Below are 23,019 nucleotides of genomic sequence, written 5' to 3'. Positions count from 1 at the left end.
AGTTTCTCAGTGGACAACTGGGCATGTTTTACTATTGACCAAATGGGCGTTGTACAGAGGAGTGTATGACGCTAACCAATAAGCGTCATACACTTCTCTCCATTCATTTAGTCAGCGGATAGGGATCCTTTTAGATCGCTATGTGCTGTCTTATACTAACACATTAGCAATACTGAATTGTTTAGACAGTGAATAGACATTCCACGGGATGTCTATTCACAATCCCGGCACTTCGTTAATGTTTCTGTGGTAGTTACAGCAGAGCTAGCGTAATCTCGCGAGATCACTCTGTAAATGACAGGTTACAACGAGATTACGCTTGCTCTGCTGTAACTACCACAGAAACATTAACGAAGTGTCGGGATTGTAAATAGACATCCCGTGGAATGTCTATTCACTGTCTAAACACTTCAGTATCGTTAATTTGTTAGTATAAGAGAGCACATAGCGATCTAAAAGAATCCATATGCGCTGACTAAATGAATGGAGAGAAGTGTATGACGCTGATTGGTCAGCGTCATACACCCCTCTGGACAACGCCCACTTGGTCAATAGTAAAACACGCCCAGTTGTCCATTAAGAAACTCATTAGCATAAAGCTAAAATCGATAATAACATAGTGAAAATAGATCGTTTTTTTAAATAAAAAGCACTGCTGTCACCTACATTATAGCGCCGATCTCCTTATGTAGGAGACAGGGCACTTATAATGTGGTGACAGAGCCACTTTAAGTGATTTAATGTTGTGTATCAGCCATCTTATCTGCAGTCTCCATTCTCTAGTGAGATCAGAAGTAGAGACATATTAACTTGTGTATCTGAAGTGTGTCTCCCCATGTAAGAAGCGAGAGACTACCTGGGAGACCTTGAAGGGTGAAGAATCATTATAATGCATTGAAATATTCTCATTGGCTGAATGAGAGTCATTATCATATTGTAGATGATTGACTGAAATCAAAGCCTACACCTTTTCTGTCATCATACTTATATACTTGTTTGGATCAATAAAGATCAGAGAAGCATTTTGAGCATACCAGCAGTGTCTGTGTGTTATTTCTCCTCCGCGATATATTGATAACCATTAGCCGCTGAGATTATTTGGACCTGAACAGGTGTAGTGATACAGGTGTTGGTTGACACCCTTACCTAAATGTTCAGTCTAATATACTTTTGGCCAAACCTGCGTCGACGTTCTCCATGGCACTACTTCACCTGCTCTTCAAATTACTGTTATGGGCAGTAAATATTGCCATGCCCTATTTTAAATGTTTCACAAATAGCTGTACTATAGTAGTTTCTCCACGATTTTACAATATTTTTGCTGCAGTTTTTCTGAAAATAGTGGCAAAATCGCAATAGTACCGCTATGTGAGAAACATATAAAATAGTGCTTGCCAACATTTCCTGCCCATGAAAGAAATTTGGTGAGAAGGTAAAGTGGTTCTCTACAATGTGGTTTCTGCTCTGCTTTGTCCCCAAGACACTCAGAGAGAGTTTACAGATAAGAGCAGCTTATATCAGGACATTAGTAATAGGTAGGACGACTGGATAGAGTAGAAGCCAGACGTCACCCTGCAGGAGAGCCCATGGCTTCCATAATTCTCCCCTGCCGTCCTGCTTCACATTCACTCAGGTTCAGTATGACGGCACGGAAGAATCACAGAAATAGATCAATGCGCGCTACTGTTAGGGTATGTTCACACGCACTGTTTTCAGACTAATTCGGGCATTTTAAGCCTCGAATTACGCCTGAAAAAATGACCCCAATACCTCTACAAACATCTGCCCATTGCTTGCAATGGGTTTTATGGTGTTCTGTTCCCACGAGGTGTCATTTTACGCATTGCTGTCACAATACGGCACGTAAAAAGACGCCCGCGAAAAAGAAGTGCATGTCACTTCTTGGGACGTTTTTGGAGCCGTTTTTCATTGACTCCATTGAAAATCAGCTCCAAAAACGGCCATAAAATACGCAGGAAAAACGCGAGTTGCTACAAAAACGCCTGAAAATCAGGTGCTGTTTCGCCTGAAAACAGCTAAGTATTTTCAGACGTTTTTGGTCACTGCGTGTGAACATACCCTAAGATTAGTTAAGCCAGGGCAGCAGCACAATTTGCACATGCACGTCCTCCATAGGCAGAAGGATTGTCCATTAGAAAGTCAATGTTGTCTTGACATAGTTAGGGAATGTTCACACGCAGTGAATGTTCACACATGCTGTATTTATGTACTGAGATTTCTTCTGGTGCTGTATATATATACTGAGCTTGGTTCTAGTGCTGTATTTATGTACTGAGGTTGGTTCTGGTGCTGTATTTATGTAATGAGGTTTGTTCTGGTGCTGTATATATGTATGGGCTTGTTCTAGTGCTGTATTTATGTACTGAGCTTTGTTCTAGTGCTGTATATATGTACTAAGCTTTGTTCTGGTGCTGTATATATGTCAGAGCTTGGTTCTAGTGCTGTCTATATGTACTTAGCTTTGTTCTAGTGCTGTCTATATGTACTTAGCTTTGTTCTAGTGCTGTATTTATGTACTGATGTACTGAGCTTGGGTGTGGTACTGTATATATGTCAGAGCTTGGTTCTGGATCTGTAGTTATATAGGATATATTTATAATAACAAAATTGCAGGGCAGATGGAATTGTTCTCAATTCATTGTATATTTAATGAGAATCTGTCAGGTAGTTTTAACCCCTTGAACTGCCACAATGCGATGATACATGACCTGACAATATTTCCAAACATTCCCTTGTATGTTTTTTTCAGATGCAGCAAAATTCTTAAAATCCATTTTTAAAATGGGAGTCAGAAGGTGAAGAGAAAAAAATGCAGTGTAATTACGGGTATCGGCGCCAGGCTGAAGAGGATCCTCTTCAGCCTGGCGCCGATACCCGTAATTACACTGCATTTTTTGCTCTTCACCTTCTGACTCTCACCTTGTCCCAGGTACTAAGGTTTTAGCACCAAGGGACTGCAGTGGGTGGCAGCCGGCTATCTACACTTCACCACCTCATAAGAGTCTCGGAGTAGCACCGCCATCCCCTCACCTTTTTGCTGTACTAACTAATTTTTAAAATGGGGCACAATATATGCTAATTACTCATTAGAGGGTCATGGGGCGGTGCCGCTATCCTGAAGAGTAACATAGTCCTGCCTCCAAACCCACCTTTTCACGTTTGAGTGACATCTCCCTGGCTGATACAACTTTCTCGGATGTGCCATTACCTTGTGGCACTATGCACAAGGGGGGGGGGGCTGTGTGGCACTATACACAAAGGGGGACTGTGTGGCACCATACACAAGGGGGAGCTGTGTGGCACTATACACAAGGGGGAACTGTATGGCACTATTTACAAGGGGGAGGGATGTGGCTCTATCTACAGGGGACTGAGTGTGGCGTAATGTACAGGGGTCTGTGTGTGGCACTTTCTACTAAGGGGGGCTGTGCTATACATTCTACTAAGGGGGACTGTGTTGCACTATACACAAGGGAGGGGGCTGTGTGGCACTATATACAGTGGGAGCTGTATAGCGCTATATACAGAGGGGGCTTTATGGCCATATCTACACGGGGGCTGTACGGCACTATCTACAAGGGGGAGGTGGGGGCGCTATCTACAAATGGGGTGTGACGCTGTCTATAGGTGGGGCTATATAGCACTGTCTACAGGGGGGCTGTATGGCACATTCTACAGGGTGCACTATTTATAAGGAGGCTGCTAGTGGCACCCGGGGGGGGGGCACGGTCAAGAGTTTGCTATGGGGCCCAGTCTTTCCTAGTTACGCCCCTGTTTAAAGGGGCTGTCTCACCACAATGTTTTATTTTCAAAGTCTCCCTAGTGGTAATATAGCGACATCTAATGCACTTTCATGTATTTTGTTTTTTTGCTTTTTTCAGTATAGCTCTCTGTGACCTCTGTAATCTCTCCCCGCAGCAGCTTCTTGCATCTTCCTGGTTGATGGGTGAGCTAAAGCAGCACGCAGCACTGTCACCTGTACCTCCCTACACCAGTTAGCTTCTCTGTGAAAGTGATAAGAATATGTTTAAAACATGACATTTTGCATGGACTCCATCTTGTATGGTAGGCGTCCATTTTGGATCATTGGAATCCATCTTGTGGCCTGAAGGAGCCATCTTGAGATTAATAAGTAAAAACCTAATATATTAATCTAAGTCAGCAGTTGTCTTGAAACAATTCTATGTTATGTGTTCTTGAGTTGAATGTTTTTATTATTCTTGTAAGGAGCAGATCAATCATCCTTGGTAGAATGGAGAATGACATTGCTTACCATAAGGGAGGGGGTCAGCCTTGAAGAAGGGCTTTGTTTTAAGAGGCTCTGTCACCACATTATAAGTGCCCTATCTCCTACATAAGGAGAAGGGCGCTATAATGTAGGTGACAGCAGTGCTTTTTATTTAAAAAATAATCTATTTTCACCATGTTATTAGCAATTTTAGCTTTATGCTAATAAGTTTCTCAATGGACAACTGGGCGTGTTTTAGTATTGACAAAGTGGGCGTTGTACAGAGGAGTGTATGATGCTGACCAATCAGCGTCATACACTTCTCTCCATTCATTTAGTCAGCGCATAGGGATCCTTTTAAATCACTATGTGCTGTCTTATACTAAAACATTAACGATACTGAAGTGTTCAGACAGTGAATAGATATTCCACGGGATGTCTATTCACAATCCCGGCCCTTGGTTAATGTTTCTATGGTACTTACAGCAGACCAAGCGTAATCTCGCGAGATCACGCTGTAAATGACAGGTTACAACGAGATTACGCTAAATGAATGGAGACAAGTGTATGATGCTGATTGGTCAGCGTCATACACTCCTCTGTACAACGCCCACTTGGTCAATAGTAAAACACGTCCAGTTGTCCATTGAGAAACTCATTAGCATAAAGCTAAAATCGGTAATAAGATGGTGAAAATACATAGTTTTTTTTAATAAAAAGCACTGCTGTCACCTACATTATAGCGCCCATCTCCTTATATAGGTGATAGGGCACTTATAATGTGGTGACAGAGCCACTTTAAGTGATTTAATGTTGTGTATCAGCCATCTTATCTGCAGTCTCCATTCTCTAGTGAGATCAGAAGTGGGGATGTAATGACGGGGGTGGGGAGACAGACAAGTGAGCCCTAATCTACCTGCCACTCAGTCCCTGCCTACTTGCAACGACCCGCCCTAGGCGACTGGGTACAACTGGGCGACGGTCCCTACGCTCAATAAGTGCACGACAGACAAACAGACAAGGGTACACAGAGCTAGGGGGAGAGAGGGGCAGTTGCCCACGGCAACACCGTGAGCAACAAGAGAAGTGAACAAGCCGAGTCAAACCAGGAGAGTACGAGGTGCAAAACGCTGAGCAGAAGAGTAGTCAGCAAGCCGGGGTCAATATGAAGCAAGGACAATAGTACAAGAAGCTGCAGCAGGGCTAGGAAACCAAACGAGAAGAATCACAAGCAAAGGAGGAACAGGAAAGGCAGTTATAAATAGACAGAGGGCGGGAGCTAGCTCCGTCTGGCCAGGCTGTGATAGGTTCTCCCACTCCTAAGCCTGCCACCCTGAGTGGTGGAAGATGGAGTCAGTCTCACAGACATAGAAGCAGGTGCAGACTGATTATCTATTGGCGTTAACCCCGAAGCTGTGCCTGGCAGATCCTTTACAGTACCCCCCCCTTTTATGAGGGGCCACCGGACCCTTTCTAAGTGGACCTGGTTTACTGGGGAAGCGAAGGTGAAACCTCCTGACCAATATCTCAGCGTGAACATCCCGAGCGGGTACCCAAGTCCTCTCCTCAGGCCCGTATCCTCTCCAATGGACCAGGTACTGGAGGGAGCCTTGGACCATCCTGCTGTCCACAATCTTGGCCACCTCGAATTCTGCCCCCTCAGGGGTGAGAACAGGGACCGGAGGTTTCCTCGAGGGAGCCAAGGACGGGGAGCAGCGTTTAAGGAGGGAGGCATGGAACACGTCGTGTACTCGAAAAGATGGGGGCAACTCCAGTCGGAAGGAGACAGGATTGAGGACTTCAATGACCTTGTACGGCCCTATAAACCGGGGAGCAAACTTCTTGGACGGGACCTTAAGGCGCAAATTTTTAGACGATAGCCACACCAGATCCCCGACCATAAACAAGGGGTTAGCAGAACGTTTTCTATCTGCCTGAGTTTTTTGTATGCTCTGGGACGCCTCTAGGTTCTTCTGAACCTGAGCCCAGACTGTACACAGTTCTCGATGAACGACCTCTACCTCGGGATTGTTGGAACTACCAGGTGAAACGGAAGAGAACCGTGGATTAAACCCAAAATTAGAGAAAAAGGGGGAGACCCCTGGCGAGCTACTGACCCGGTTATTAAGGGAAAATTCGGCGAGGGGAATGAATGAGACCCAATCATATTGACAGTCAGAGATAAAACACCTTAAATATTGTTCTAGAGACTAGTCCTCTGTTTGGCCATTAGTTTCAGGATGGAAGGCAGAGGAGAAGGACAGATCAATCTCCAACTTTTTACAGAAGGCTCTCCAAAACAATGAAACAAATTGTACCCCTCTATCAGAAACAATATTGACAGGGACCCCATGGAGACGCAGGATGTGTTTGACAAACAAGGTAGCTAACGTCTTAGCATTGGGTAGTTTCTTGAGGGGCACAAAATGGCACATCTTACTGAAGCGGTCTACTACAACCCACACCACCGACTTGCCTTGAGATGGAGGCAAATCGGTGATAAAATCCATGGAGATATGGGTCCAAGTTCTCTGGGGAATGGGCAAAGAACATAGTAAGCCCGCTGGTCGGGACCTGGGAGTCTTGGACCTAGCACAAACTTCACAAGCGGCGACGTAGGCCTTAATGTCTTTAGGCAACCCAGGCCACCAATAGTTTCTGGCAATGAGGTGCTTGGTACCCAGGATGCCTGGATGGCCAGATAGTGCAGAGTCATGATTTTCCCTAAGTACCCTTAGCTGGAATTGCAGGGGAACAAACAGCTTGTTCTCAGGAAGGCTCCCGGGAGCTGAACCTTGATCAGCCGCAATTTCAGAGACTAAATCAGAATCAATAGCGGAAATGATTATACCTGGAGGCAAAATACAAGCAGGATCTTCCTCCGAAGGAGGGCTGGCCATGAAGCTACGTGACAGTGCATCAGCCTTAACATTTTTAGACCCAGCCCTATAGGTAACCACAAAGTTGAATCTGGTAAAAAATAACGCCCAACGAGCTTGTCTCGGGTTTAGCCTCCGGGCAGATTCTAGGAAAACCAGATTCTTGTGGTCGGTAAGGACTGTTACCTGGTGCCTAGCCCCCTCCAGGAAGTGGCGCCACTCTTCAAATGCCCATTTAATGGCTAAGAGTTTGCGGTTGCCAATATCATAGTTACTCTCAGTGGGTGAAAACATCCTGGAGAAGTAGGCACATGGACGGAGATGGGTGTGGGACCTGGTACCCTGGGACAAGACAGCCCCCACTCCCACCTCGGACGCGTCAACCTCCACGATAAATGGCTGCATTCGGTTGGGCTGAACCAGCATCGGGGCCGAGATAAAGCACTTCTTAAGGACCACAAAAGCCTGGACAGCCTCAGGAGGCCAGTGGAGGAGATCAGCACCTTTGCGAGTGAGATCCGTAAGAGGCTTAGTGATGACCGAGAAGTTAGCAATAAACCTCCTGTAATAATTAGCGAACCCCAGGTAGCACTGTAACGCCTTCAGGGAGGCAGGTTGGACCCATTCCGCCACAGCCTGGACCTTGGCAGGGTCCATGCGGAATTCATGAGGAGTGAGGATTTGGCCCAAAAATGGTATCTCCTGCACCCCAAACACACATTTTTCGGTCTTCGCAAACAGTTTTTTTCCCGAAGGACCTGGAGCACCTTCCTGACATGCTCAATGTGGGAGGACCAGTCCTTGGAAAACACAAGTATGTCATCAAGGTACACTACAAGAAATACCCCCAGGTAGTCTCTTAAAATCTCAGTTATGAAATTCTGGAAGACCGCGGGAGCATTACACAACCCAAAGGGCATGACGAGGTATTCGAAATGACCTTCGGGCGTGTTAAACGCCGTCTTCCACTCATCCCCCTCTTTGATGCGGATAAAGTTATACGCCCCCCGTAGATCAAACTTAGAGAACCATTGGGCCCCCTGAACCTGATTAAAGAGATCAGGAATCAGAGGAAGGGGATACTGGTTCCTTACAGTGACCTTATTCAAGCTTCGGTAGTCAATGCATGGCCTAAGACCACCATCCTTCTTCCCTACGAAGAAGAAGCCAGCACCTACCGGAGAAGTAGAGGGGCGAATGTAACCCTTGGCCAGACATTCCTGGATATACTCTCTCATGGCTTCACGTTCGGCACAAGAGAGATTAAATATCCTACCCTTAGGGAGCTTAGCTCCTGGTACCAAATTGATTGCGCAATCATATTCTCTATGAGGAGGTAACACTTCGGAGGCCTCCTTAGAGAAAACATCGGCGAAGTCCTGAACAAACTCAGGTAGCGTGTTCACCTCCTCAGGGGGAGAAATAGAATTAACAGAAAAACATGACGTCAAGCATTCATTATCCCACTTGGTAAGGTCCCCAGAATTCCAGTCAAACGTGGGATTATGCAACCAGGGAAGGCCTAAAACCAAATCGGACGATAATCCCTGCATCAACAGTACAGAGCACTGCTCCAAATGCATGGAGCCAACAAGGAGTTAAAAAACAGGGTTATGCTGTGTAAAATAACCATTAGCAAGAGGAGTGGAGTCGATACCCACTACCGGGACAGGTTTAGGCAAATCAATCAAAGGCATAGCTAGAGACATAGCAAATTCCACAGACATGATATTAGCAGAAGACCCTGAATCCACGAAGGCACTGCCGGTAGCAGACCTACCACCAAAAGAGACCTGAAAGGGAAGCAAGAATTTATTACGTTTCATATTTACGGGAAATACCTGTGCGCCCAAGTGACCTCCCCGATGATCACTTAGGAGCGGAAGTTCTCCGGCTGCATTCTTACGCTTAGGACAGTTGTTCACTTGATGCTTGTCATCCCCACAGTAGAAGCAGAGACCATTCTTCCTGCGGAAATCTCTACGTTGTTGGGGGGACACGGAGGCCCCGAGTTGCATAGGTACCTCCGAGTCTTCCGGGGAGGAACGAAGCAACGGAACCTCGGGAGGCATCATGGGGGAGTCAGAGGAGAAAACATCAAGATGTTCAAGTCGTCGTTCCCTGAGACGTCGGTCAAGTCGTACCGCTAAAGCCATAACCTGGTCTAGGGAGTCAGAAGAGGGATAACTAACTAGCAGGTCTTTCAGTGCGTTCGACAGACCCAATCTAAACTGGCACCTTAAGGCAGGGTCATTCAACCGAACAGCTACGCACCACTTCCTAAAGTCAGAGCAATACTCCTCAACAGGTCTCTTACCCTGACGTAAGGTCACCAGCTGACTCTCAGCAAAGGCAGTCTTGTCAGTCTCGTCATAGATGAGTCCGAGAGCAGAAAAGAAAAGATCAACGGAGGAAAGTTCAGGGGCGTCAGGAGCCAAGGAGAAGGCCCATTCTTGGGGCCCTTCCTGGAGCCGGGACATAATTATACCCACCCGCTGGCTCTCGGAACCTGAGGAGTGGGGCTTTAAACGAAAATAGAGCCTACAACTCTCCCGATAGGAGAGAAAAGTCTTCCGGTCCCCTGAGAACCGGTCGGGCAACTTGAGGTGGGGTTCAAGAGGTGAGGTGAGGGGGACTACCATGGTAGCATTAGGCTGGTTGACCCTCTGAGCCAGGGCCATGACCTGTAGGGAGAGACCCTGCATTTGCTGAGCCAGGGCCTCAAGGGGGTCCATAGTGATGTCAGGGACCAGGGTAGACTAGGTATGGGCTTGTGATTATGTAATGATGGGGGTGGGGAGACAGACAAGTGAGCCCTAATCTACCCGCCACTCAGTCCCTGCCTACTTGCAACGACCCGCCCTAGGCGACGGGGTACAACTGGGCGACGGTCCCTACGCTCAATAAGTGCACGACCGGCAAACAGACAAGGGTACACAGAGCTAGGGGGAGAGAGGGGCAGTTGCCCACGGCAACACCGTGAGCAACAAGAGAAGTGAACAAGCCGAGTCAAACCAGGAGAGTACGAGGTGCCAAACGCAGAGCAGAAGAGTAGTCAGCAAGCCGGGGTCAATATGAAGCAAGGAGAATAGTACAAGAAGCTGCAGCAGGGCCAGGAAACCAAACTAGAAGAATCACAAGCAAAGGAGGAACAGGAAAGGCAGGTATAAATAGACAGAGGGCGGGAGCTAGCTCCGTCTGGCCAGGCTGTGATAGGTTTTCCCACTCCTAAGCCTGCCACCCTCAGTGCTGGAAGATGGAGTCAGTCTCACAGACATAGAAGCAGGTGCAGACTGATTATCTATGGGCGTTAACCCCGAAGCTGTGCCTGGCAGATCCTTTACAAGGGACATATTAACTTGTGTATCTGAAGTGTATCTCCCCATGTAACAAGCGAGAGACCAACTGGGAGACCTTGAAGGGTGAAGAATCATTATAATGCATTGAAGTATTCTCATTGGCTGAATGAGAGTCATTATCATATTGTAGATGATTGGCTGAAATCAAAGCCTACACCTTTTCTGTCATCATACTTATATACTTGTTTGGATCAATAAAGATCAGAGAAGTATTTTGAGCATACCAGCAGCGTCTGTGTGTTATTTCTCCTCCGCGATATATCGATAACCAATAACCGCTGAGATTATTTGGACCTGAACAGGTGTAGTGATACAGGTGTTGGTTGACACCTAAATCTTCAGTCTAATATACTGTTGGCCAAACCTGCGTCGACATTCTCCATGGCACTACTTCACCTGCTCTTCAAATTACTGTTATGGGCAGTAAATATTGCCATGCCCTATTTAAAATGTTTCACAAATAGCTGTATTATAGTAGTTTCTCCACGATTTTACAATATTTTTGCTGCAGTTTTTCTGAAAATAGTGGCATAATAACTATAGTACCGCTATGTGAGAAACTTATAAAATAGTGCATGCCAATATTTCCTGCCCATGAAAGAAATTTGGAGAGAAGGTAAAGTGGTTCTCTACAATGTGGTTTCTGCTCTGCTTTGTCCCCAAGACACTCAGAGAGAGTTTACAGATAAGAGCAGCTTATATCAGGACGTTAGTAATAGGTAGGATGACTGGATAGACCAGAAGCCAGAAGTCACCCTGCAGGAGAGCCCATGGCTTCTGTAATTCTCCCCTGCCGTCCTGCTTCACATTCACTCAGGTTCAGTATGACGGCACGGAAGAATCACACAAATAGATCAATGCGCGCTACTGTTAGGGTATGTTCACACGCACTGTTTTCAGATAAATTAGGGCATTTACGCTTGAAAAAATGCCCCTAATACGCCTACAAACATCTGCCCATTGCTTGCAATGGGTTTTACGGTATTCTGTTCCCACGAGGTGCAATTTTACGCGTTGCTGTCAAAATACGGCACGTAAAAAGACGACCGCAAAAAAGAAGTGCATTTCACTTCTTGGGACGTTTTTGGAGCCGTTTTTCATTGACTCCATTGAAAATCAGCTCCAAAAACGGTCTTAAAATACGCAGCAAAAAATGCGAGTTGCTACAAAAACGCCTGAAAATCAGGAGCTGTTTTCGCCTGAAAACAGCTAAGTATTTTCAGACGTTTTTGGTCACTGCATGTGAACATATTCTAAGATTAGTTAAGCCAGGGCAGCAGCACGATCTGCACATGCACGTCCTCCATAGGCAGTCTTGACATAGTTAGGGAATGTTCACACGCAGGGACCAAAAACATCTGAAAATAAGGAGCTGTTTTCAGACAAAAACTCCTGATTTTCAGGCGTTTTTGTAGCAACTCTAGTTTTTTGCAGTGTATTTTACAGCCGTTTTTGGAGCTGATTTTCAATGAAGTCAATGAAAAACGGCTCCAAAAACATCCCAAGAAGTGACATGCACTTCTTTTTCGCGGGCGTCTTTTTATGTGCCGTATTTTGACAGTGACGCATAAAATTACACCTCGTGGGAGCAGAATACCGTAAAACCCATTGCAAGCAATGGGCAGATGTTTGTAGGCGTATTAGGGGCGTTTTTCAGGCGTAATTCGAGGCGTAAAATGCCCGAATTACTTCTGAAAACAGTGCGTGTGAATATACTCTTAGGGTGCAGTGACGCAGCAGATTTTGTTGCAGAAAATTCCTGCGACTAAAAATCTGTTCCATTCATTTGAATGCAACAAAATCTGCTGCGTGTGACTGAGATGATGATACTGGAGGCATGGTCCATAACTACACGACCCCAAAGAAGCTGCCGTCTCCTCCCCAGAGCCACAACCAGGGTGAACCTTTACACCGTGCAGCACAGGAAGGCTAATCTCCCCAACCATACCAAAACCACCCCACCAGCTTCTCTCCTCCCATAACCCCCACCACTAGACACCACTGGGGCACATAAGAGGATCGGGTATGGCACAGATCCTCACTTAAACAAGGGGGGGCAACATTAAAAAAAGAGCAATAAAAATAAAACCACATAAAGCAATATGAATATCTACACCTTAATGTGTATTGTCATGAATGAGAAAATGCAAAGGAGAAGATAATGGTTCAAAAAAGAGACAAATACAAAAACAATGACGATGGTTTTTCTTTTCTTTTTTTTCTAGCATTAACCCCTTCAGGACTGAGCCTGTTTTGGCCTTCAGGACGAAGCCGATTTTTCAAATCTGACATGTGTCCCTTTATGTGGTAATAACTCCGGAATGCTTTTGCCTATCCAAGTGATTCTGAGATTGTTTTCTCGTGACATATTGTACTTTATGTTAGGGAAAAAATTTGGTCGATAAATTCAATATTTATTTGTAAAAAACACCAAGATTTGAAGAAAATTTGCAAAAATTAGCATTTTTCTAAATTTAAATGTATCTGTTTGTAAAACAGATAGTAATACCACACAAAATAGTTACTAGTTAACATTTCCCATATGTCTACTTTAGTTTGACATCGTTTTTTGAACACTTATTTTTCTAGGACGTTACAAGACTTAGAACTTTAGCAGCGATTTCTCATATTTTCAAGAAAATTTCAAAAGGCGATTTTTACAAGGACCAGTTGAGTTCTGAAGTGGCTTTGAGGGCCTTATATATTAGAAAGTCCCCATAAATCACCCCATTTTGAAAACTGCACCCCTCAAAGTATTCAAAACAGCATTCAGAAAGTGTTTTAACCCTTTAGGCATTTCACAGGAATTAAAGCAAAGTAGAGGTGAAAGTTACAAATTTCATTTTTTTTTTACAAAATTCATTTGTAATAAAAAAAATTCTATACCACAGAAGGTTTTACCCGAGAAATGTAACTTATTATTTATTGCCCAGATTCTGAAGTTTTTAGAAATATCCCACATGTGGCCCTAGAGCGCTAATTTACTGAAATACAGGCCTCAGAAGCAAAGGAGCACTTAGTGGATTTTGGGGCCTCCTTTATTTTAGCATATATTTTAGGTACCATGTCAGGTTTGAAGAGGTCTTGTGGGGCCAAAACAATAAAAACCCCCAAAATTGACCTCATTTTGGAAACTTCACCCCTCAGGGAATTTATCTAGGGGTATAGTTAGCATTTTGAAACCACAGTTTTTTTGCTAAATTTATTTGAATTAGTATGTGAAGATGAAAATCTACTTTTTTTCTGAAAAAACATAGAAATTTTTAATTTTTTCAAGGAATAAAACAGAAAAAACACCCCAACATATGTAAAGCAATTTCTCCCGATTATATCAATACCCCATATGTGGTAATAAACTGCTGTTTGGACCCACAGCAGGACTCAGAAGGGAAGGAGCACCATTTGGATTTTGAAATTCTTATTTTGCTGGAATAGTTTTCAGTGCCGTGTCGCGTTTGCAATGCACTGGAGGGAACAAAATAGTGGAAACCCCCGGAAAGTGACCCCATTTTGGAAACTACACTCATCAAGGAATTTTTCTAGGGGTAAAGTTAGCATTTTGACCCCACAGTTGTTTTGCTGAATTCATTGGAATTATTCTGTAAAGGTAAAAATCTACTTTTTTTCTGAAAAAAGGTAGCCATTTTTAATTTTTACAAGGAATAAAGGAGAAAAAGCACCCCAACATTTGTAAAACAATTTCTCCCGATTACGGAAATATGCCATATGTGGTAATAAACTGCTGTTTGGACCCACAGCAGGGCTTAGAAGGGAAAGAGCACTATTTGTCTTTTGGAGCTCAAATTTAGCTGAAATGGTTTTTGGGTGCCATGTCGCATTTGCAAAGCCCCTGAGAGGCCAAAACAGTGGAAACCCCCCAAAAGTGGAAATTACACCACTTAAAGAATCTATCTAGGGATATAGTGGGCATTTAGACCCCACAAGTCTTTTGCAGGATTTATTAGAATTAGGCCGTGAAAATGAATATCGACATTTCTTCCACTAAAATGTTGCATTTTTTCAATTTCACAAAGGATAAAGGGGGTAAAAGCTGGCCAACATTTGTAAAGCAATTTCTCCGGAGTACGGCAATACCCCACGTGTGGTCATAAATGGTTTTTCATTAGAAAGTAATTAACCCTTTCTGGACTGATCCATTTTTTTCTTTTCCTTTTTAGTTTTTTCCTCCCCGCGTTCCAAGAGCCACAACTTTTTTATTTTTCAGTCAATAGAGCGGTATGAGGGCTTATTTATTGAGGGACGAGCGCTCGTTTTTATTGGTACCATTTTTTGGTACATGCAACTTTTTGAGCACTTTTTATTACATTTTTAGGTATTAAAAATGCTTTTAAATGCTTTTTATCTTGCCGAATAACAGCCTATTTGTAACGCCGCTACTGTTAGCTAAAGCGGGCCAAAATAACAAGTAATACCCCATGTTTCATGGATATTTTTTACTATGTATACTACTTTTTTTTCAGGACGCAGCCAGGTCTTATATGCTGGGAGGGCATGATGTGCTGGCGTTTGGTTTGGCATGCAGAGCAGCCCGCTTTAGCTAACAGTAGCAGCGTTACAAATAGGCTGTTATTCGGCAAGATACGTCATGCCTGACGAACAGCACATTATCCCTCAACGTATTACACATAGTACTGACACCCCATGTACTATTCACAGCACTGACCCCCATTCATCACATTTATTTACTATTTATTTTTATTACATTATTACACAGTTCTGACACTTTCATACATACATATTTCTTTTTTGCCATACATTCACACCCTAGCACCACACTGACACTGACACTCATTTACCGCACACCTTTGAGCACTTAGTTTGCCACTCCCCTCAAGACTAGTGGGAGGGGCTATCACTATTTAATGCACACTCCTTCTGCAGCATTTTTTGACCTGTCTGCGTCCTGCTGGGAACGGGTCTTCACCCACCCACCTACCTAGTGAGTATGGCCTTTTTTGTGGTTTTGCTATTATCTTTTTTGCAGTATTCTTATGTTATATAATAATTTTATTTTCAAGTTTTTGGTGAAGACATCCTTAAACATCATAAAAGATCCTGGGCCCCAACACAAAATCTGTAACAAGGCCCCCAAGTGTCATTGCCATCAGGAGTTGGGTGGGCCCTATCAGTTGGGCCCTATCAGGCACCAGGGTAAGATGTGACTAGAACCTCTGCCACCTCTATGGTTATGCCCCTGAAACCAGACTAATATGGTTTGGGATGTCACAATTTCTGCTTATTTCCATTTAAAGCTCTGTGATTTCTTTGAGAAGCAAATAATATTAATAAATATATACTCCATATTGTCATAGTAAGACTCCAGACATCGTAATGTGAAATATTACACAATTACTCCCACAAAGATGGTAAAAAAGACAATACAATATATTAATGACAATACTTTTTTATTTTCATCAATTCCTATGGTAAGGAGCTCTATAACAGGTAACATGGTGAGTACAACCCAAGAGCTGATCTATATTCAGGCTCGCAGTGTTATATCCATTTAGCAGCTTCACCAGTCCATAGAAATGCTGAGAGAAAGAGAACGTATTGTCCAGGCCTGTGTCCATTATCGCAGGAGGTGCGACCAACAAAGTTTATCATGGAACTGGTGAAGAAATAGATTTTGTATCTTTTGATATTTCTGTTTGACACAATTTGTAGTCTTTTAGCAGGAACATCTTTAGTTCTGCGCAATTCCATTCAAGTCCTACACACTGTATTTATAGAAGGCCTTTGAGGAAAGTCTTTTTAGGTTTATAATAATGTCCTGTGAGGTTAACAACCTGTCTCTCTCTCTCTCCCTATAAAGGTTTTCCAGGTTGGATATCCTTAAGTCCAGAGTAAGATAGCAATGTATCCATTAGAGAGTCAAGAAATGCCGTGTTTCCATCATGTCTTCCAGTATTGATGTCCTTTTCTTTTTCTATTCAGTAAATTCCCAATTCAGAATTAAGATTTCCAGATCTTCCAAGGAGGTGAGTAGAAAGTAAACCTTTCAGAACATCTAAGCTTCCATCTGGGATCAAAGTGTATCCTGGTAAGAAGAGGACAAGCACATTATTTAGTATAAAACGGTCACTATGTAATAAATCTGTCACTTCAATCCCCCCAACCGCCCCATAATCAATAAAATTTACTTACCACCACTTTACTTTGATGGATTCTGTATTACACTTCTGCAAATAGTATGTGTGTTGAGAATCTTTATTTGCTAGACTGTCAGGAGACATTAGTACTACAAGGAAGAAGGGGAAGGTCTGTAGTGGTAGAATATCGGGTCTCCTTCCTTGGAAATGTCAGTGCCAAGAAGAGCCGCTCTCATAGCTATATTTTGACAGATCGGAGTCTGTTCTAATAAGGATTCATCGAGCTTGCACAGGCCACTTTTCAGTTGTTACTGGAGTTCTAGTTCTCCACAGTCATTTTGAGCGTCAATGTTTAAGTAGATGGAATATAGGAAGGATTAGTAGACTGGTGATGATTCCTCTAGATACTTGTTACAGTATTCCAGGGTCCTCCCAGCAATTCCAGGATCCTTCTCACCTTCTCATCTTGTACAGCTATATCCCTCAAAACATCAATCAGTTCATTTTTGAGGAGCTTGTAATTTTGCTTGTGTCTTGTTGAGCTTTCACGATATTCGCTGTTGTTTATCAGACGTGTAAGCTTCATCTCAACATATTCCTGACAAATAGCAGTCAAGGAACTAGAAAGAAATCTGATGAGCCAAGGCATTTTCATCAGTATTAAGTCAGAGCAATCGACCAACTAACCAACCAACTGACAAAAAAGTCACTGAGAAAACTGGGGAAGAGACAGTATCCAGTAGGCATTCCGCTATGACATCACACGACTTGCTATGACGACCTTAGCAACCAGGTGGCAAAACTTTCTGCTAGTTGGTTGTCAATTTATTAAAGGGAAATGACACTTAAATATGGATTGGCTACCACTTGATTTCTCTATGGGTTCTCTAACTGTACATTGTAAAGGCTAATTACGTAATTACGGACCCATTAATTTCTTTTGGCCACGGACACCTTTTAGTATATTTACTGATGGGTGTCCGAGCTGAAAAAATTATAGAACCTGTCCTATTCTTCTCCGTAATTACGGCACTGACTCTCCCATGTGCATCCGTAAACTGTCCGTATTTACGGAAGCGTTGCTATGCAACATGTTGGTGACAACATTTGCAGCCTCCCTCTTTTTTTACGGATCCGTATATACAGATCAAATACGGATGCAATACGGACCGTATATATGGACGAATTGCGGATGACTACAGATCCGTATTTACGGACAGTATTTACAAACAGATGAAAATACGGTCGTGTGCATGGGGCCTAACCTATTACTATCAATTTATGTGTTAGCCATATGTTACTTATCTTCTCCTATAAAGGAGTCAAGTGCACACTGTCATGCTGCAGGTAACTCCAGTCCAGGGTGGTAAAGAGTTAACAAGAAATAATCCATCACGAGACATAAATAAAATAATAATAAAGAATATACTGTGTTGTTTAAAATCACTAAAATTCATTAACCCCTTCCCGCTCCTGGACGTACTATTAGGTCATGGTAGCTGTATCGTTCGCGCTCCATGACCTAATAGTACGTCTCGGGAGTAACGGCCGTTTCGGCCGTCCTCCCGACATATACAGGAGCTGTGACAGCTGCTGTCTCGTACAGCAGATGTCACAGCTCCTACAGCGCTGACCGATCGCTGTGTCCCCGCTGATTAACCCCTTAAAAGCCGCGTTCAATAGAGATCGCGGCTTTTTAGGGGTTAAGCTGCCATCGCCGGCCTGCTACACGATAGCGGCCGGCGATGGTGACTATGGCAACCGGACACCAAACAATGGCGTCCGGCTATGCCATAGACGGAAGCCTAGTGTGTCCTGACAAAGTCAGGACCCACTATGCTTGCTGTCAGTGAGTAGCTGACAGCTCTGATACTCTGCACTACGCATGTAGTGCAGTGTATTAGAATTGCAATCAGGGCCTCCTGCCCTCAAGTCCCCTAGTGGGACAAAGTATTAAAGTAAAAAAAAGATGTGTAAAAATAAGAAAATAAACGTTTTAAAAGTATTAAAAGTAAAAATCCCCCTTTTTCCCTTATCAGTCATTTATTATTAATAAAAATATATAAACAAACAAATAAACTATACATAATTGGTATCGCTGCGTCCGTAACGGCCTGAACTACAAAATTATTTTGTTCTTTATCCCGCACGGTGAAAGCCGTAAAAGAAACTAATAATAAACCGTACCACAATCACAATTGTTTGGTCACTTCAACTCCCAAAAAATGGAATAAAAAGAGATCAAAAAGTCGCATGTACCTAAAAATGGTACTGATCGAAACTACAGTTCGTTACGCAAAAAATAAGTCCTCGCACGGCTTTATTGATGTAAAAATAAAAAAGTTCTGGCTCTTAGAATAAGGTAACACAAAAAGTGAATGATTTTTTACAAAACGTATTTTATTGTGCAAACGCCATAAGACATAAAAAAAACTATAAACATCTGGTATCGCCGTAATCGTATCGCCCCGCAGAATAAAGTGAATATGTCATTTATAGCGCACGGCGAATGCTGTAAAAAAAATAGAATAAAAAAACAATAGTAGAATTTCTGTTTTTTAGTCACCACGCCACCTAAAAATAGAATAAAAACTGATCAAAAAGCTGCATGCACCCCAAGAAAACTACAATGGATTCCTCAAGGGGTCTAGTTTCCAAAATGGGGTCACTTTTGGGGGATTTCCACTGTTTTGGCACCACAAGACCTCTTCAAACCGGACAAAGGCCTCTTCAAAGGAGGCCTCAAAATCCACTAGGTGCTCCTTTGCTTCGGAGGCCGGTGCTTCAGTCCATTACCGCACTAGGGCTACATGGGGGATATTTCTCAAAACTGCAGAATCTGGGCAATACATATTAGGTTGCGTTTCTCTGATAAAACCTTATGTGTTATAAAAAAAAATGGTATAAAGAGGATTTTCTGACAAAAAAAAAAATGTACATTTCACCTCTACTTTGCTCTAAATTTCTGTGAAACACCTAAAGGGTTCATAAACTTTTTAAATGTTGTTGTGAATACTTTGAGGGTCTAGTTTCTAAAATGGGGTGTTTGATAGGGGTTTCTAATATATGGGCCCCTCAAAGCAACTTCAGAACTGAACTGTAACCTAAAATAATAAATAAATGAGGCAATACTTGGCTTCTTACATTATACTGATAATGAGCCGTGCCTACCCCGAGATGACCCCAGTTTTGACCGTTTGTATAAACGGAGACCCCTATTAGACCGTTTCAGTGCCCGGTTTTCCCAAGCATTCACCCCCGAGAAGTGTATTTCTATTGATGAGTCCTCGGTAGATTTTAAAGGGAGGGTTCAATTCCGCGAGTACCTGCCGGGTAAGAGGGCAAGGTATGGCGTGAAGATGTATAAGCTATGTGAGAGTGCATCAGGGTATACCTACAGATTTAGGATATATGAAGGGAAGGACACCAGTATTCAGCCCCCAGAGTGCCCCCCCCCCTTACTGGGAGTTAATGCAAAATTTGTGTGGGATTTGGTGCACCCACTGCTGGACCAGGGTTACCACCTCTACCTGGATAATTTTTATACCAGTGTCCCACTCTTCAACTGCCTCTCTTCCAGTCCTGCGGCATGCGGCACTGCTAGAAGAAATCTGAGAGGCCTCCCTAAGACTCTGCTTGGGCAAACACTCAGAAGAGGTGAGTGCAGGGCACAATCCAGCAGCAAAATACTGTGTGTCAAGTACAAGACAAGAGAGATGCCACACCAGTACCCATGTACCTGTACGAGGTACCAGTACAGAGACACCCAAACCAGACTGCATCCTGGACTACAATAGGTACATGGGGGGGGGGGTGGACTTGTCAGATCAAGTCCTGAAGCCCTACAGCGCCATGCGTTGTGGTATAAGAAGCTGGCCGTGCACATCATACAGATGGCTTTGTACAATGTGTACGTGCTACGTCGATGTGCAGGCCAGAGGGGAACTTTCCTGGAATTTCAAGAGGTGATTATCAAGAACCTAATCTTCAGGGACCAAGAAGGAGGTGGGGCATCCAGTACTTCTGTAAGCGAGGCCACACGCATCGTACCAGGGCAACACTTTCCAGGAGAAGTTCCCCAAACTGGCAAGAAGGGAAAAAGTCAAAAGAGGTGCAAAGTCTGCTATAAGAGGGGGATAAGGGAGGACACAATATATGAATGTGACACGTGTCCCAAAAAAACAGAGCTCTGTATGAAAGAGTGTTTTAAAATTCATACATCCCTTGGTTTATAATTTACCCCAATTTTACTTACCCTGATGTACTCCGCACAACTTATCCCCCCTCGTCTTTCCCTTCTGGGCCCTGCTGTGTGCCCAGGCAGCTGATAACAGCCACATGTAGGGTATTGCCGTACCCAGGAGAACCCACATTACAGTTTATGGGGTGTATGTCTCTGGTCAAAATGCTCACTACACCTCTAGATGAATGCCTTAAGGGTGCAGTTTTTAAAACGGGGTCACTTCTTGCGGGTTTCAACTGTACTGGTACCTCAGGGGCTTCTGCATACATGACTTCGCACCAGAAAATCCCCAGTAGGCCAAATGGTGGTCCTTTTCTTCTGAGCCCTCCCATGGGCCCAAACCGCAGTTTATCACCACAAATGGGTTATTGCCGCACTCAGGAGAAATTGCGCAACAGAATGGGGTATTTTGTTTCTTGTGAAAATAAGACATTTTCAGCCAAAACTACATATTATTGGAAAAAATTAATTTTGAATTAATTCCCAGCCCAATTCAAATAAGTTCTGTGAAAAAACTATGGGGTCAAAATGGTCACAACACCCATAAATGAATTCCCTGAGGGGTGTAGTTTCCAAAATGGGGTCATTTCTTGTTGGTTTCCATTGCTTTGATACCTCTGGGGCTCTGCAAATGCGACATGGCACCCGAAAACCAATCCAGGAAAATCTGGACTCCAAAGAACAAATAGCGCTCCTTTCCTTCTGAGCACTCCCATGGGCCCAAACGGCCGTTTATCACCACAAATGGGGTATTGCCGCACTCAGGACAAATTGGGCAACAAAATGGAGTATTTTATTTATGTGAAAATAAGAATTTTTGAGCTAAAACGACATATTATTGGAAAAAATCTATTTTTTTTAATTCCCAGCCCAATTCAAATATGTACTGTGAAGAAACTATGGGGTCTAAATGGTCACATTACCCATAAATAAATTCCTTGAGGGGTGTAGTTTCCAAAATGGGGTCACTTCTGGTGGGTTTCCATTGCTTTAATACCTCTGGGGCTCTGCAAATGCGACATGGCACCCGAAAACCAAACCAGCAAAATCTGCACTCCAAAGAATACACAGCGCTCCTTCCCTTCTGAGGCCTCCCATGGGCCCAAATGGCAGTTTATCGCCACAAATGGGGTATTGCTGCACTCAGGAGAAATTGGGCAACAAAATGGGATATTTTGTTCCCAGTGAAAATAAGAGATTTTGATAAAAAATGACATCTTATTGGAAAAAATGAAATTTTTTTCATTTCACAGCCCAATTCAAATAGGTGCTGTGAAAAAACTGTGCGGTCAAAATTGTAACAACAACCATATTTGAATTCCTTGAGGGGTGTAGTTTCCAAAATGGGGTCACTTATGGTGGGTTTCCATTGCTTTGATACCTCTGGGGCCAGGGGCGTAGCTAAAGGCTTATGGGCCCCGATGCAAGAATTCTTACTGCCCCCCCCCCCGCAAACTTCTCATGGCCGATGGTCCGCAGCTTTCAGCTGCATCGCTGGGTCTCCTAAGTGACCCAACAATGCAGCACTAGCAGCCGGGGGCGTCGCTAAGGCTGGGTTCACACACCCTATTTACGGACGTAATTCGGGCGTTTTAGCATTGAATTCCGTCCGAAAATGCGGCTCAAAAGCGTTGGTAAACATCTGCCCATTCATTTGAATGGGTCTTACGATGTTCTGTGCCGACGGTCATTTTTTTTTACGCGCCGCTGTCAAAAGGCGGCGCGTAAAAAAGACACCCGCGTCAAAGAAGTGCCTGTCACTTCTTCAGACGTAAATGGAGCCATTTTCCATGGACTCCATGGAAAAACAGCTCAAATTACGTCCGTAATGGACGCAGCGAAAGACGCCTGCACATGCCAATACGGCTGAAATCACGGTGCTGTTTTCTCCTGAAAACAGCACCGTAATTTCAGCCGTAACGGACGCTGCCGTGTGAACATACCCTCAGGGCTTAAAATGTCAGGGGAAAAAACCCAATATATATGTGTCCGCCCAAAAAAAAGTGTGTGTATAGGAGACAGCATAGCATATCTATAGCACTACGACCCTATAAACTATGGATAGGATTAGATACAGTGGCTCAGCAGACAGTATCACACATGATAGGATTAGATACAGTGGCTCAGAAGGCAGTATCACACATGATAATATTAGATACAGTGGCCCAGCAGACAG

Source organism: Rhinoderma darwinii, chromosome 1, assembly GCF_050947455.1.
Source record: "Rhinoderma darwinii isolate aRhiDar2 chromosome 1, aRhiDar2.hap1, whole genome shotgun sequence".
NCBI classification, from domain to species: domain Eukaryota; kingdom Metazoa; phylum Chordata; class Amphibia; order Anura; family Rhinodermatidae; genus Rhinoderma; species Rhinoderma darwinii.
This window is presented reverse-complemented; position numbering follows the sequence as displayed.